At 51.5% G+C, this 2000-nt stretch overlaps 1 non-coding gene across 1 annotated transcript; it reads left to right on the top strand.

Annotated features, from left to right (window-relative positions):
- Nucleotides 1-554: 554 nt before the first annotated feature.
- Nucleotides 555-626, top strand: Trnag-ccc (transfer RNA glycine (anticodon CCC)). Its single transcript has one exon. It is a non-coding gene; the product is annotated as a tRNA-Gly (tRNA).
- The last annotated feature ends 1374 nt before the right edge of the window (nucleotides 627-2000 follow it).

The following is a 2000-nucleotide window of genomic DNA, read 5'->3' as shown; positions in this document are numbered from 1 at the left end:
CCCCGAGGGGGAGAATGTGAAAGTGCGAATGCACGGTTGTCGGCCCGCTTGCGGCGCTTGCACTCGGCCCCCGCAGCCCACCGCCTCGCCGCCTTCTCTTCCATCTCTTCCATCGGGTTTGTAGTATCACGTGTACACCACGCAGTTATCAAGCCGCTATAACGCCGCTGAGTCGCCAACGCACGCCGCTGACGACGTAGTTTGAATGCGTTAAAGATATAAGGCGTGTCACTAACACTGACACTGATATCAGCGTCGCGTCCGTGGCTTGGTCGGTAGAGCGTCGCGCTGCGGCCGCAAAGTCCTCGGATCGAAACCTGGCGCCGGATGCTGTTTCTTTTTTAAATATAGAGGAGCACTGCGGACGCCGACGCCGCCGCCGCCGGCGGTGGATGGTTTGGGGTCGCTTATAAAGTGCATTCGCACTTAAAAGAAAAGCGGAAAGGGAAGAGGGAGGCCTCCGTACCTTCGAGGTGTTAAATTTAACCGGACCGTCCTCGCGCAAGCACAGACCGCCGTTTGAGGCAAAGGCCAGACGGCCGCAGCTGCCGTCGGCGTCAATGGTATAGTGGTTAGCACAGCTGCCTCCCAAGCAGTTGGCCCGGGTTCGGTTCCCGGTCGACGCACGTGCTTCTTTATATCTTTAGTTGCACATTTTGTTGGTTGGTCACAGGATGAGATCGTGCCCCGGAATCTTTGCGCTCGATACACTGTGGGTGAAATTATCGTTTCTTCTTGCAGTCTAAAACACACCAGCGAAAACCAGCCTAATAAGGGGTATTTTGTAGCTTCGACACGGCGTCATCTGGTAATGCGAGGGTCTAAAGGTGAACCCCGATAAACATCTGCCAGAGACGACTGCTTTTTACAGCCACCAGATACGGCAGTGAACCGATGACCGAGAAACATTTTTCTCGCTTTGGAACTTCACTGGTCAAGGCTTCCGTTGTAAGCCACCTTTAGTCTTCCCCATGTGAACTTGGCGTCACCGGGTTCAATACATTATTCCACACTCACTCGCATGCACACACACGCACACACTTTACAGTAGGGGTGAGGGTATGGGCCAATTGGTTGGACGTGACTGTAACTGCACCACCAAAAGAAAAGACTCGAAGAGTTAACAACGCGGCTAAGGGGCTACTTGGTGCTTAATCCTTTCAGAAAAAAATTCTGCCGTATACCGAGAAAGAGGGACCGAGTGATGCAGCGATGTCGTATACCTGCCGCTTTGTAACCCCTGTATTGCTTCCTATTCGCAGATATTCATTTCTTTGAAAGTTGGAGACCCAAGACCTCCCTTCCACCTCTCCCACCCCCCCCCTTGCTGGACACACTCATAGAAAATGCTGTCACAATAAAGGGTGTGCCACGTCACATATACGCAACTCTTTTTAAAGGGAAAGCTTTGTTAGTGGGACTGATGGCGTCCTGCCAAAAAACTAATGCCCTTCCCCATAGACCGGTTCATCGACTGGAAAGCTCTGATAAGATCTCTGTACACACGGCGCGTGCGTGAAACCTGGCTTCCACTGCGTCAAAACGGTTACCCGAAAATCGCTAAAAAGGAACGGTCTTAGATAAGACAATAGGTGATCCGTAAAAAAATTGGCCGCGTATCTGCTCCTTTCGTTGCAAATGCCGTCAAAAGACGGTAGTCTTTATCCGCTTTTGCGAAGTAAATGCCTCCCTTCATTTTCCCGCTCACCTTTCATGTTGTTCCTCTTGCGTTGCGCTTCTCCCAATGTAAAGACGCCAAAGGTTTGCTTAAATCATTTTACATTTCCCGCGTTCCACTGCTCAAAACCGGGTGTCTCGATGCGAACGCTGCCGTACGGCGAAGACGCGCGTTAATAGAGGCGTCCTACTTCAACGTTTATAGAACCGCGTTTCCCTACTCCACGTGCGTTGCAAGCAGAATGTGGAACCTATCTAGTGGAACCTTGCGTAACTGTTGCCGGTTGATTTCTTAAAATGGCGCCAGAAGCTATAGTGGCGCG

This window comes from Haemaphysalis longicornis, unplaced genomic scaffold (assembly GCF_048455015.1).
Source record: "Haemaphysalis longicornis isolate Haplotype H1 unplaced genomic scaffold, Haemaphysalis longicornis Haplotype H1 scaffold_2, whole genome shotgun sequence".
Lineage (NCBI taxonomy): Eukaryota > Metazoa > Arthropoda > Arachnida > Ixodida > Ixodidae > Haemaphysalis > Haemaphysalis longicornis.
This window is presented reverse-complemented; position numbering and strand designations above follow the sequence as displayed.